This window comes from Falco cherrug, chromosome 4 (genome assembly GCF_023634085.1).
Source record: "Falco cherrug isolate bFalChe1 chromosome 4, bFalChe1.pri, whole genome shotgun sequence".
NCBI lineage: Eukaryota > Metazoa > Chordata > Aves > Falconiformes > Falconidae > Falco > Falco cherrug.
The window spans coordinates 82,991,647-83,006,879 of NC_073700.1; the positions used below are offsets into that span (position 1 = coordinate 82,991,647).

General features: G+C 36.8%; 1 long non-coding RNA gene across 5 annotated transcripts in view; it reads left to right on the forward strand.

The window, feature by feature from the left end:
* Nucleotides 1–13,548, forward strand: part of LOC129735909 (uncharacterized) — a 140,948-nt gene extending 127,400 nt beyond the window's left edge. For 2 of the 5 annotated variants that reach the window (XR_008731857.1, XR_008731858.1), the window contains 3 exons: nucleotides 20–104; nucleotides 4,845–6,713; nucleotides 7,062–13,544. This is a non-coding gene — a long non-coding RNA (uncharacterized LOC129735909). Of the gene's footprint in view, nucleotides 1–19; nucleotides 6,714–7,061 lie in introns of all 5 variants that reach the window. The other 3 variants (XR_008731856.1, XR_008731860.1, XR_008731859.1) reach the window with 2 other exon arrangements.
* Nucleotides 13,549–15,233: the final 1,685 nt, after the last annotated feature.

Genomic DNA, 15,233 nt, shown 5'->3' on the forward strand with positions numbered 1-15,233 from the left:
ATTTTTCTTTTTCCCAAAGGTCAATGAGCATACGATCAGTATTCCTGAATGGAGGTGCTGTCATCATTCAGAGCATTGGAAGGGTCTCCTGCAAAGGAAATAGGGTAACGTTTTAGATAATAAAAGCCATTAAATATAGAGAGGCCTTAGCCATCGGTTTTCATTTTGCATACCAACTTCTTTGGTGCAAGTGTTCAGGTCAGGGTCAGCTGACATACAGGGATTTTCATATCTAGATTTGAATGTGCAAAAAAAGAAAAAAAAAAAAAAGAGAGCAATAAGAGGCTTTCCCTGAACCACTTAAGCTATAGTAGAATTTTTTTCAAAGTTAGGAAAAGGCTGTGATTACAATATAAGAGTTTATTGCTCACTTTTTACTTTGTACACACCAGCCACAGATACGTGTTGAATTTCTTGTGAAACTAGCGGACTGCAACATATTTGTTATTGTTGTTAGCCATTTTATTACGTTAAAGGGAAAAGGGAAGTAAACCTGAACTGAGTGGACTTGTCAGCACTGCCAGTGTATTTCTGTGTGGATTCTGTGTGAAAACGGACAAGGAAATTCTGAGAATAAAGAAGTCTGACAAGCCCAGGAAACATTTTACCTCATTGCTCTTCCTCTTTTTTTTTAAAAAAATCTGCTTGGTTTCCCTTGTTTTGGTAAAAATAATAAAATGAGCAAATGTATCAAGTTGAATGAAGGAATGACTATAGTCACACTCTTCCTGAGCCCCTCCCCCCCCCCCCCCGCCCCTTTTCCACTTGTTTGATGCTACATTCTCTTTAGATGAAATACTGAAGTATTATGATGGATACTAAATTTTCCCTTTGAACAAGAGGTAATTCCCCAGCATGTTGGAAGCTTTTGCTTCTTTTGCTTTAATCCTTAAGAGAGCTGACACCCTTATGCAGCATACTAACCACGCTGGCCCTAGGACTATATTTTTGTTCATGCCTTCATTCAGCATCTTCTCAACTATCTAATGTAAAGAGGAGTCCATCTTTCTGCTGCTCTATCTGGAAAAAACTTTAAGCTCTGTATTTCCCCTGCATGTTAGATTTAGTGTCCATTGCTACAAAGGCAGTAAAAGGAGAGACAGCTAGTGTCTTTTTTGGAGATGTGGTTGAACTCGGTCACACTGCCTAATCAACTCAAAACGTCTGCATAGGTTTCTTCTCTTGTGAGCTGTGAGACTCCAGAAGTTTTCCTCAAAATAGGAGGCAGTATGAGTCAAATGTATTTTTCAAATGTCAGTTCAGCAAGTTGCGTAACCATGAAAACCATACAAATGGGTTTCAATTTTCTGCAGAATAACTCACACACATACACACACAACTATATGATTACATCATGACACAAAATCCTGAAATGTTTAGGTCTGTTCACAACTCTTGTATTTTCTATTGTATAAGACAAAGAAAGCATTTAAAAAAAAAAAAAAAAAAAGCAAGCAAATACTGCAAAAGGTGCACTGGAATACAAAATATCCCTTCATTGCTAATAATCCAAAGTACTATGGCTACTTAACATAGGTAGCAAATTTTGTTATTGATTTTTGAGATAGTCTACTGGAACTGATCTTTTAGAGTAGAGGAGGAGATGAGACTTTCAATTTAAGGGAATTAAGAGAAACTTTTAAGAAAAGAAATCCAGAATCAAAAGATATTGTGAATGTATCTCAATAGTAGTAGCTAAACTCCAAAATAAATGGCTAATGATGTGGCATATGATAAAAATGCAAATACTGATCCTTCTGATTAAGGAAGGTTTTAGAAGTATATTTATACATGTAAGATCTTTCTATCTTTTAAATAAAAGACTAGTTCCTTTTTCACAGGAGATTTGTCAATACACTCAGAAGTTATCTTGGGTTTAAAAAAAAGATTAACAGACCTACTGATACTTAGTATTTTTATATACTACATACCAGCTATAGACATAGCCTTCAGCATTAGAGTAAAAATATCTATGAGCTGTCTTCCTTCCTCCATGTCCCTCCCAGAAAAACATTATTACTCAGAAATTTTAACAAGTGAGAAGAGGATAAGGAACTGTTTGAACATTTTAATTTTCAAGTAATTGATAACTTTTTTAATTAAAATATTTCTGAAATTTCACCTGAGCATTTAGTATGTACAGAGTGCAGTTGATACTGTGCTGTGCTGTGGTGTCTTGCAAAAGGAAAAAAAATGCATCTGTGTTTTGTAAATACATTTTTAGTGCCTGGAATATTCTCTTGCACAAATAGTTTTGTGTCATGCCATGTGTTGACACCTTTCAAATCTTGCTTGAAGTAGTTTATAGCTTTGTCCAAATTGGGTTATTCACACGTGATTTATATGATGACCCATTACTCTCTGTATATACAGGACTGTGTAACAATTTTTAGGTTTAGCACCGCCGTATAAAGCATCAAGCTTATTATGCCCAAAAGAATTAAATTATGCTGAGGCAATCTGGTTAGTTGTGTCCAAAGGAAGACACAACCATAATAAGCTAAAAGCTTGAAGTGAACAATGCTAACAGTAATACATTGTAATCAAAGAAAAATATTTGCTTAATTATTTTCATTAAATCTATTTTCCCTCTTATTTAGTCCATTTGCTGTTCTTGTAAAAATCTTATTTGACTTCCAGATGATCCAAAGCATGAAGGTTGATTGAGCTTTCCAACTTTATTTCACTGTTTATATACACAATGCACAATCTTGTGTTCACAACCTGTATCAGAAATTCTGGTTTTGTTGGATTTCTTTCAAAATGTTAAATTATAGGCATCTTAATTTAAATTTTCTTGAAACATCCAGGTCTGGGTATGAACTGTGATACAAAAATTAAATAGCACCTACTTATTTCAGTCTGGCAATCTTAAACCAGTCATGAATGGAAGCTGGTTGATATTTCATTAGTGTTTTTTTTAGTTGAAGCAAATGGACACCCAGGTGCCTCATGATGGCCTGCTAAACACCAAAGAAGAAAGAAGGCTCCTGAGGCAGTGATGCAATATGCCAAGCAAATCAACAGATTCCTGCAGAAGCAAGTTGTTCAAAATGAGCACCTTGCCTTCACACGGCAGTAGTGCAGTGATGTCTCATGGGCAGCCTTCACAGCATAGCAAAATACAATTTGATAAGCATTTTCATCTCAGCACAGTTTCGCATATTTATTCCTGCATAAGTCTTAATTCCTCTTAAGAGGAATGATCCTATCAACATAAAGGGGTCATAAGGATTGCTGCATGATCAGATTAACATCTCTTCTACTTCCCTGCCTCCAAGCTTTAGATCAGTTCTGCCTGATTTTGGAAACAGTTTGTGTGCTGTTTCCAGGCTACTCTTCCCATTTTATTGTCATGATACAATATATATTTATTACTGTTTATTGCTTTATTTGTTTATATTAATATTTATTGGCCCATTCCTACCATATGACCTGCCTCTGAGAATGACATATCAGCACTGTATTTTAGGATTTTTCTATCCTTCATTTTTGTAACTTTTTTTGTAACTAGCTAGTTGTGCCATACATATAACATGGATTTACACTGATAATAATAGTAATAATAATCTCTTTCCTTCTTCACAAACTGAGGTGAATGCGCACTTTTTAATAACAGGGCTGTTCACAGTATGCATGCTGAAATCTCAGAGCAATTGGAGTTTACCTTAAGACTAAAGCTATATGGGTTTATGAATCTTAGCCCACTTCTATAGAAGTTTTTAAATGCTTTGTATGGTGGTTGATAGGGTAGGTGTGGATTTCATGTTGTGGTTGCCCTCCGAAGTTGCTTACGACAGCCCATAAATCCCATGCTTTCTCACTGCTTCTGTTCAGCTTGAAACACCTAATTCCTGGAGATCCTGTGGGGAGAACTGAGAGGGGAGGTTGGCTTTGTTTCCTTCCAAGGTGAAAATACGGAATGAAAGCAAATAGGCATGACTTAGGGTTTTGCTTAGTCAGGATTTGTGCAGTATGCCTATGGTTCAAGAAGTATTTATTAGTTCTTTAAATTAGTGTTATTATTATTATCCATATGCTTGCTTGCAGCATAACCACTTAATAGCAACAGTTCCTTAGAAATAACATTCCCCTGGGAACTCCTCTCCTGATTTGCATAACAATAGCTCTTCAGGAGCAATTTGGCAACTGGATATCAATATATTGCTACTGGGTTTTGGTTTTTTTATTACCTATGTTGTGTATTAATTGTGTTATTTGTATTTGTAATATGGTATGTTAAGGAATGTTAGGTTTTCCACATTTGTTAGATTTCAGGCAGGTTGTTTGGTTTAATTCTGACTTTTCAAAACTCAACTTAACAGGATAATTCAAATTTATTTATTAGTTATTATGCAGAATGTAAGCTGATGCCTATTTATTTCAGCCTGATAGCTTCAAATGAAATAGATAACACATAGAAAGTGTGCCTGAGAGTCCATTCAAAATCTGAGCCTGAATAGTGTTGGATTCATTGTGCATAGTACTTTATAAACCCATAGCAAAAAGAAAATTTGTATACATTTTGAGTAGAGCTGGATCCAAGTAGTTTATTTATTGTGTATGTGAGATTCACTTATTTCAGCAAATCCGCTGAGCGCTAATCCTGACTTTATTTCAACTGACACTGGAGGGAAAAAAAAAGTTTGCAGTGCTTTTTAAAGTGTTTACTCCAAAGGCTGGAAAACTTAACTGATGCCTTAATGAAGAAATTGTCTTTTGGAAAAGATACTTGGAGATAAGGAAGTGCTCATTTTTCTAACAAGTATGAATTATTGCTGTTTCAGTTCAATCTAAGTCAATGATTTTTCTGATTATCGCTCACTTTCTTTTTCCCCCTCTAGAAAAAAATAATCAGTCTGCATTATAATAGGTCTCAACTTGCACACTACACCTGTAATTTTCCATTGTGTGAGAGTCACAGTAAGTAAAACTGCATGTAAGCATTGACATAAGAACTATTAAAAAATAAAAGCATTTAATTACACCTAATACCACTTTCCATATATTTAAGTTAGACACCTTAAGCATTCATTCTTGAAGAATACGGTTTAATTTCATTAAGAAAGCAATTAAAAAGGATATGTCTACTCTTGGATGTTTTGCTTGTTTTGCTCTTGTTGCTTTTTTCCCTATGCCTTCAAAATAACCAAAGTTGTGTGTGATTTCATGAATCTGTCTTTGTGCAGTGTACAGCTGCAGAAGAAACAAAACACATTTTGATGCAAGGCGGTGGAGATACTTTCAGTTACTAATATGTTTAGCTTTGTATTTCTGCCTGCCTCTTGAACAGCTAGGAGTTCAATAAAAGAAAGCAACAAAGGAAGAGTTAAAAAAGTGAGTAAGAAAGGTAAAATAATATTACTGGTACAATCTCCCCATACCTATTCAAGGCTATAGAGAAATATGCTTGCACATTGGGTATATTGGGATAAGAATGCTTGGGAGGAATACAGCATTAAACAGTGATCCTTGGATCAGGGGAAGCCCAAAATCTCAAGAATCAAACAGGAGGAAGTTTGAAAAGAAAGAAGAAGCTGTCAAAAATGTGCCGTTGATATCTCTTCAAAACAACAAGGTGGGTTTTTGTTTGTTTTCTTTTCAGTGATGAGATTAACTTACAAAGAGGATTTATTGATTTATTACTTTTCCTAAAGGCTTTTTACCTCACAAAAAGTAATACAACTTAGTCTGTTTCTAAAGACCTCTGTCAGCACAAACATGCTGTGACAAGTTCCCCCAGGAAAAGTCCTGTAGGGTCCAAATCCCAGCTGAAATTCCTGAGTGAGCCATGCTGAATGTTTGAGACTGTTACCTGATTGCTGGTTGGAGTGACTGGATTGCAGAATACTGATTTGAAAGGTACAAAAGCCTGAGGATCTGTACATCTGGCAGTACAGGTGGCTGCTCATCAAACCAAAGAGCACTACTATGTTTTTTTTCTGAATCCTATCACTCCTTAGAAAAGTGTGATGAACTTTCATCATTGATTAGCTTCTGTTAACTCTATATTCAGTAGTCTCTTTTCCTGAATCGCATTTAGGCTACCGAGCTGCCGTAGTTTGTTACTGATCCTGCAGTTAGCTATCCCAGTGCACAGCACACACTGACTTTCCTTCCTATTGGTATTTCTTCTTCCAGTGTAAACTGGAGTATAGGAAATAAGGGAAAAGGAAGAGAAAAGATTAGATTCAATTGCAGCTCACCTCATCCTGCCGTAGGATGCAGCCAGCATCCACCTCAACCCAGGCTCAGGGATCAACAGCACCTGCAGTTTGGATGAACCATTAATTTCAACAGAAGCCCTTGCAAAACAGCATGCTGCTCAGAGTTGATGAGGAGAGCTACTTCTTCTGTTAAATTGGAGTTATTTCTGGGATTAAGATAGGCTGGATATTAGATAAGCCACACGGAAGCCATAGTTTTCTAGAAATTAATATGTTTTTACTTCCTATATCACCATTGCAATGGTTTCAGTTACAAGAGAAGACAGGAATAGTGTCACCAGCTTGCTGTCCTGATTATTTCTTGAACAACAAGCTTGAAAAGGACTGATTTGTTTCCATCTGTGTGGCTCTCTACATCTGTTAAGCTAAATAGATTGAAGGGATTGGAAATATTACCAGACTAAACACTGTGATTTCTGTGCTTTTTATAGATGGAAATGACCCAGCTACTAAAAAATGATGTTTTATTTCATAAAGAAGACATAGGTGAGTCAGAATATGGAGTACTGTTCAAAGATTATTCATAAAATCACAGAATGGTTTAGGTTAGGAGGGACCTTAAAGACCATCTAGCTCCACTCCCCTGCCATGGGCAGGGACACCTTCCACTAGACCAGGTTGCTCAAAGCCCCATCCAGCCTGGCCTTGGACACTTCCAGGGATGGGGCAACCACAACTCCTCTGGAAAACCTCTTCCAGGGTCTCACCACTCTCATAATGAAGAATTTCTTCCTTATATCTAAGCTAGGTTTACCTTCTTTCAGTTTAAAGCTGTTTCCCCTTGTCCTATCACTACAAGTCACTGTAAAAAGTTCCTTTCGTGCTTTCTTGTAGGCCCCCTTTCCTTTAGGTACTGGAAGGCTCTAGAATGTGTCCCCAGAGCCTTCTTTTCTCCAGGCTGAACATCCCCAAATCTGCCAGCCTGTCTCCACAGGAGAGATGCTCCATCCCTCTGATCATCTTCATGGTCCTCCTCTGTTATTCTGTAAGTTATGTCATTCTTATAAATTACTTCTGAAAACATGTAATAGCTCTGCTGTTTGGATGCATGCAAATATAGTATCAGTGTGATAGAGGATCAATTAAATGAGCACAGTATTATCGGACATTACCAATATTGACTGTTCTTACATCATGTGAATTCCAAGGAACTCCATTAAATGCCTAGCATTAACAAAAGGAATTCAACAGCAAGAAGGATACCATATTCTGTCCTTTCCCTCACCCATGACATGCTGTGGCTTAAACCAGAACAATTTGTTTATTTGTAGAAAATTCTGCTTTAAGTCTGCATATAGCTTGATGTTAGAAATTAGTGGTTTTCTGACTGTATATTAGGCAGATATAAATATTTGTAGGATAGTTTGATGCATCTATATACATATCTGTCTCATGCAGCTTGCACTGCTTAGGGACTGCAGTTGTAATAGAATTGGAGAGGATCATGGTAGGTTGTTCTAGGCATCACAAGCCTAAGCATAGATAGCATCATCACCAAGCTTCATGTCATTAATCATGTTATGATAGCAACTATTCAGCTGCTTATGTGTAGACTGTACATAGATGCTGAAGAAACAAACTCAGCAAAGTCAGAGCATGGATAACCATAGCAGAAATATTATGGCACAAACATACCTGAAATGTTTGTACTTAATGTTTTTTTTCATCTAATAAAAGCAGTTCAGGTGACCCACACCCATGATTTTAAGGTAAGTATATTTCCAGCCATCAGGAATGCTAACATTTTAGGCCAAAAATCCTAAACTGGCAGTTTTCTTTGTTCTGCTCTGCCTACGACAGGAAAACTTGAGATGAAGGGCAAAAAAAACCACTGAACTGTGTTTCTTCCATCTGTGTAGCTACAAAGGGAAGGAAAACAAGGGGAAAACGCACAAGGTAACTACCAGGTTCTGCCCTGATCAAGATAACTGCCTCATTGTGTCCATTACAAATGTTGTTGTGACTTTAGTTCAAGCTTTGGCCTTAAACAATAAAGACCATGAAATACCTATCTGCTACATATTGAGAATGTTATGGGAATGACCTAAGTATTTTATACAAGGGTGGCAATACATCTTGAACAAACATTATCTAGCCATAACATTCTGGAACATGGACTGCTGAAACAATTGTGCCCGGGGAGAGGTTCCTACAGGAAGACTAATATCCCAAAGTAAATCTTTTTTTCAGGTCTCCTTTTAGAAAGGCTTTCTTTTTTCAGTTTACTGCAGAAGGACTGTGTGGTGGGGGAGGTGGAGGTTTCCCCGTGTATGCCCTTCCCTGAGGGCTTCACTGAAGAAGAATTATTGTAAATTGACCAAATTTACATAGTGGAGCTAAAAGGCCAGCAGGAGACTCTATGGGAACAAGCTGAATGTTACTCCCATATCTTTCCCTTCCTTTGTCCATTTTTTTGGACTGGCTGATCCTAGGACATGGACATAAAAGGCAACTTCTACCTATGAAATTAAGTAGAGCCTAGATGTTGGCAATGACCCATATATAGCAGCTCAGACATACACACACTCTTAAATTTGAAGAATTCCTTGTATGGCTCTCTGCCACTGTAACTACTTCCATGGAAAACTCTAAGAAATGTATTTTTAATGTAACAATATATTAATCGCTAGATTTGACAGTGACTTTCCTAAATGAACTATTAGGAAATAATAGCTTCCATGGCTCTGTGAGCTACTAGTGGAACGCTGTCATTTTCTCTTTTGTCTTTTCAGGGGTTTTTTATGTCTTCTTTTTGGTTACAAGTTTCTCCTCAGCCATTGCCAGTTTTCTTTTCAATAAACACCTATTTTAACTATTGACTTATTGCTATTTCCAGATTTCCTTATCTTTGTGCTTATTCTCTTTCCTTTTCATCATTTTTATCTTCCTGTTCAATTCTGGTTGCATTTCTAGGAATGCACTGCATGAATCCCACTTTTAGAGAGTAAGACTTTAAAAGGTCTGTGACTGACAAAATGCTACAAGAATTTTTTGTTATTAAACATCTCAAGATTGTATAGAGATGCTTAATTAATTTTAGCAGATAACAAATGCATGATTGCACCAAAAACAACATGGTGTTTTCTTATTACTTGGCATGAACAAGACTATTTGCCATATTTTCTGATCTGATGAAATTAGGGAACTGGATGAAACAAACTCATTGCACATTATTACAACTATTTATAATTTTAGTAGGGATAGTAGGAATGTTTGATAGTAAACAGAAAAAATAAAATGTAACAGAGTTGTTGCATTTCATTCAATAACATAACTTCAATAACTGAAGTAACCTTCAGCTGCAACTCCTGATTCTTTGAGGGTGGAGGTAGTAACAAGATCATAAATTAGTTCTTTCATCTTTGGAAACATGCTTAAAACAAATCACACCAGTCTTGATGAATTATACACACCACAGGCCATGGTAAGCCAAGCCTGAAGGTCAGCTGAAAGGTTCAGATAGAATAACTCACAGTTATTTGTTTCTTTCTTAACATAGATGAGACCATCTCACCCAATTTCTGTGCTTATTTTTTGGTTTCTTTCCAAATGCCACTCTACATCAAAATATTGTTATGTGTTCCTTGAAAGGATTTTCAACTACTTTTGAAGGACAATCTATCATGCTACTCAATACTAGAGAAACCTCATCTTTAATTTTGTAATCTGAAAGAGCCCAGATCCAAACTTTTCAAGTGTTGAATCAGGGAATTCTTATAAGAGAAAACCTGGATGAAAAAATCATGCTTGCTGGAGTCTTTCTGCCTCTAGGACATGTCTTTTAGTAAGCCCTCCTTATGAAAGAAACTGCAAACTGTCTCTCAATATATGCCTTCAGAAATAAACCAGCAATATTTTATACCTCTGAAATGAGCAACTTTTAATCTCAGGCAGATAGACCAGATAGCAGTTCCATTGACTATTTAGGAGAAATGATAAACTTCTAAATCTTCGTGGTATCTTGGTGATGCAATCTATTGTAGCTATAGAGATGCAGTAAGAATATTTATCTGAAAACACTGAAGAAACAGTTCTGAACACTATTGTGCTGAGATCATTGGAATTGCTAAGAGCACTAACAGTCATAAAAACTGGCACCGTGCAGGTTTGAAGCTGTTTTTATCTACTGTTTTCTAGAAGATTAAAGACATGCACTGAAAATAAGCACTTCTTTTTGAAAGATCTTTTATTACAAAGAATGCCCATGATAGCTTTTTTCCACTCCAATATTTTATTTATTAGGGATTTTACAATGTTACATATGTAATATAGAATACTAATTATAAATAAGGCAACTTCTCTTAGAAGAAACATAAGAACAGCTTTTTTCTTTGGATAGATAGATTTCTAATCGAGTATCTTCAATTATACTAGTGTAAACAGAAAAATAAAGAACATTCTGAACTGCAAAAGGACACTCTAGACATTGGCGTGTTTTTTTGTGTGTCGATAATATACAAACATTTCAGAGACAGCTTCTGCATAGCTGAGATTGTTAAACCCTTACTTTTCAGACAGCACCTGAGGCTCTACATTGAAGCTGACGCTACATAGCTAGTTGTGAAAATTAACAGGTAAGTACCATAATTGAGGAGCTAAACATTTGTCTTGCATGCAGGGCACATTGATTAGAAGGTTTTCAGAAGACTCATTACCAGCAAGTGTTAATATTTACTCTGTGGGCCAGACTGAATTTGGAGAACTGGAGATAATGGGACTATAAAGATGATATGTAGCTAGCAACAGTTGTGGCTTGCTTAGAGATACATGTAAACACAGTCCGCTTAGGACACTTAACAGGATAAATGTGGAAAAAAAGAAAGGATAAGGCAAACAATATGTCAAATGTTTTGTGGGCAGTTTTCAGTACATGCATGTTCTCCTATACTGCTCAGAAGAAATAACATGCCATGACTATTATTTGTAGAATAAAAGTGTTCTAGTGTTTCCCGTAGCAAAGATACCTACTCCTGTTACCATTTCTCAAGTGTTGTTGTTTGCTCTATGTAATGTGGTATCTCTCCGGATTCATGCTGGCTTTAATGCTCCAGAGACAGTTGTTTCCCTGCTTTCCTGCCCTAACAGACTTACTGTCCTCTCTCCTCTCTACATACACTTCCTCAGGTGCCTCAGTCACAGCTGAAATCAAAGAAAACTTACTGTTAGAATGACGGAAAGTTGTAGTCACTCTGGATGGGAAAAGATGTTACAGGTCTAAATTACAAAACCTAAAAAAATTACAATTGCTCATTGAGAAACAGTCTGTAGCAGTAAGCCCTGGGCAGGTTACCCGGGCAGGCTGTAGCCTCCTTGTGACAGAAGGCTGTAAATGATGGGTAAGGACAATTAGTCATCAGGTATGATGCAGGTACAGCTCACTATACTTGTAAGAACTATGGACTCAGTAAACGACTGCATTTTGTGTCATGTCAATGAAAATAGTTTGAATGGAACTAACACATAGCACATTTTTGTTCTCAAGCAGACTATTTCCTGAGTAAGCATTAAAATAATGAGTTTGGGCTTTCTTGTTTGTTTGTTCTTGTTTATTATTAATTACACATTATGTTCATGGAAATCCCTGTGTAATTATACAGGTTTTGTATCGGTTTTAGCCTTGGCCTTTGGCATTCAGACATCTGTGTATATATTTGCTGTCTTTTCATATTCTTCTCTGTGTCTACCTCCTAGATTTGATAGAAAGTCCCATCAGAAAGAATGCAATTCCATTAATACAATACCTGTAGCTTGTCTTAGTCATGGGAAGGCTTTATAAGGCTAAATAAAAATTCATGAGAACTAGCAATATTTATTAAAATTAGCTCAGGTTTGTTGGTACAGAAATTAAGCTCTGGCATGGCAACTCCATTGTCACTTCTAATTTAGATCATTTTTTTAATTCATTAGTCTTACTCTGTGTATACCCTTTCCTCTTAATGAGAGCAGAAAGAGAATTTACAGCCTACTGAGTTAGCCATCATAATTGTAAGCTTGTTTCAGGCCCTCTCAAACCACAGGTTTTGTTAATATTATAAGCCAATTTAGCAACAAAGCCCTGATAATAAATATAGTTCAGTAGCGGTTTTAAAGCAGAGGTAAAATGATCAGACCTTTATGTATTTGTTCTGTGTATAACAGCACAGAAGGTTTTGGTGCAGCTGGATCATATGCTGCCCACATTTGCTGATTGTCATGGTGATTTACTGTTATAACCAAAACTTTCCTGCTTCTGCACACTAATAATTGTAGGGGATTTGTAACATTTATGGCCAAAATCATTGGGAATCTACTTTAACGTTATATCTGTGCCAGTAAATTTAATGAGCGTCATGGAACTTCCATGGATGTTTAAACCCAATCATCGGTAGTTTAAAATGGTTAGAATTATCCTTTACACATTTTTTTTCATGTTCCCACATCGTTCTCAGGGGCTAGCACAGGCCAGTGGACACTTGCAGTTTGCATGTAGCCACCCTAGTTTGGAAACTAAGAAAATATAATAGTGTGGATCTGATGCATTGTGTGCCAGTGAGCCTCAGTGGCAGGGAAGGATCCTGGGAACAGAAGATGTTTGTATAGTCCCAATAGTCTGACCGTCAGAAACATTGTACAATATGTGCAATATTTTTCTTTAAATGGGTTTGTAGTTGCAGACCTAACTCTTTGTATATTCACGTAACAAACATAAGCTTATTCCTTCAACAAGGAAGGAGGGGAGAAGGAAGGAGTGGCAGTCGGCAGTCTAACTGCTGGTGTCTTGGTTAAGAGGCTCTACCATGTCATCCTCACTTGCCCATCTTACCACTGATTGCTTTATGGCTCTCAGTACCATTGGGAGTGGATTACGTTAGACTAAAATATTGAGTGGCTCTTTACTTTTCAGGACAAAACCATGAAGTTCATTGGGAATGTTAATTTAAAATTATTTTAGCTATATAATAAAATTTACTTTTAATGCTTGTGGGAGAAGAGGGCTGCTGAATGTTTTAGGCAGGCAAGGTTAATGTAAGCTGCTTGCTGTATCTGTATAGCTCTTCAGAACTTTTTTTGTTTAGAATAAAAAAAGACTGTTCTCTTGAACTGAGAAGCAGTTTCTGTATAAACTTGTTCTCTTCTGCTTATTTCTGTATATGAGAGAAAACCAAAGAATAGTATGCAATGTACTGATTTTTTTATATTTCCTCTATAACAATATTGTTTCTTTATTCCTGCTCTTACAGGTGAAACAAGCTTTTCATTTTATGTATCATAGGGTATGAGTATAGTCATGATCCTGCCTCACAGATGATGATTATTAATTTCTCAAATTTTCTGGAAGAAGAAAAATTTTGAACACTGTCTCTAAATGTTGGGGTTTTTTTTGCCTACTGAGGATTTTTTCTGGTCCCTGTTGGAACAATTAAGACTATAGCTTTCAGTGGATTAGTGTAACTCAATCTATTTAAAATATTTAAAATATCATTATCAACAAAGACTTTTTAGCACTAACCACTATATGAGGATCATAGCCTACTTACCCAAATAATATGTTTGATATTTTTCATCCTTTATATGGCTCTTCAGCTTCTGGAAATACTCCCCAAGTTAAATACTCAATAGAAAGCCAGTGTAATTTTAGACACTGGCATATCAGAAATACCTGCAAGGATAGTGGAAGTGGGAGCCAGGTGTGGAGATGAGAGAAGGGAAAAAGAATGTGCTAGTTCTGTCCTATGTTGACAAAAATACAAATAGGAGGTGTGTGTGTGTATGTGAGGAAGTTTCTTGTCAATCTAATTCTCATTATATACAGTTCAACTAGAACCTGCAAATGAGGCTTCTGTAAGAAAAGTCATCATAAAGCAGTGTGCCATTAGTCTCATTGCTGTGTTTCTTTTTTCTAGATATAATTATTTCTGTTTCAGTTTTTAAGTGAGGCAGAATTCCCCTCAGAGTTCCTGGTTCTTCACAGTAAAATGTTTGTGTGACCTTCCCAGTCACTAAAGAATCCATATATAGGCTACTCACTGACTCTAATTCAACTTCCCTAGATGATCAGTTTCCTGAAATGAGTACAGTCATCTGAGTTACCATAGATACTCTTTCTTAGCAGAACAAAGGTGCATGGAAAATAACACCTAAATCACTGGCAGTTCTGCAGATCTCCAAAATCTGAGCTGCATAAATCACGATTTTAAATCACAATCCTCTTTCCTCGTCTCCAGGGAGGCAGAAGAGAAATCACAGACAACCAAATCAGGTTTTTTTCTGTGTTATTTGCACTGCAAACAGCTAGAACAAGTCAGCACACAGAATTAAGCTGAAGGAAGTAAAATTTTGGGCATGGATAGAAAGAGTAGGATAAAGGCTAGAAATGAGTCAGAGATGACCCTAAGATAGCAAGCACTGTTTATAATTCTTATAAATTCCTCCCAAATGACAAGATTTTTGTTGGTCTCATGGTGATCCTGTGAAGCTCCAGTGCACTCAGGAATTTCCATTTGTTCTGTAAAAGTCTCCTCTTCCAAACAGCTCCCATCTTGTGAAATGAGTGAGGGGGCAGGTGACAGAGCTGAGGAGGGGACCGTGCAGGGCAGGAGAAGCAGAAATGGGCCAGAATAGATGTGTGGAGTAAAAGAATATTTCTCATTTTGCAGTCAGAGGAGCAGGTATGACTACTGACAAGCAAGAGCTCTGGAAGCTTCAGAGGATGATAACCACAACGCATACTGGATACAGAAGAATATGTTCATTAATATGACACCTCATACATGCCAAGGATAGGGAAAGGTATGGTTCATTAGATGCACAAACCCATTTTTCTTAACAACCTCGTCACTGGATGTCATCATGATTCATGATGATCATGTCATCATGATCATGATTTGCATCAAGGCAAAAATTCTGAACTTGAGCGATGAGGAAAAAAGTGGTCGCTAATGGTTTGAGAGAAATTTATTAAAGGAGACCTAGTAAGCCACCTGGGTAGTAGCCTAGAGATAAAATGAGAAGAGACTAGTTAGAGCT